The following is a 261-nucleotide window of genomic DNA, read 5'->3' on the forward strand; positions in this document are numbered from 1 at the left end:
CGCGCCCGCCTGGAACAGATGGTCATGGGCAGCCCCATAAGCGGCAGCACTTCGAGTCTTTTGGCTGAAGATGAAGCAGCAAAAGAAGAGACAGAAAGGCTTTTGGCTGTCTCCTCGTTGGGCCCTGCAGACCGCTTTCGGCTGCTCATAGAAGAGGAGGCCAAGCTGGCGGCCCTGGCGGACGGGGGGCCCCCCGGGGGCCCCTTGGGGGGCCCCCCGGGGGCCCCCCTAGGGCCCCCGGGGGCCCCCGGGGGGCCCCCG

This window comes from Eimeria tenella, genomic scaffold, assembly GCF_000499545.2.
Source record: "Eimeria tenella Houghton genomic scaffold, Eth_scaff2186, whole genome shotgun sequence".
NCBI lineage: Eukaryota > Apicomplexa > Conoidasida > Eucoccidiorida > Eimeriidae > Eimeria > Eimeria tenella.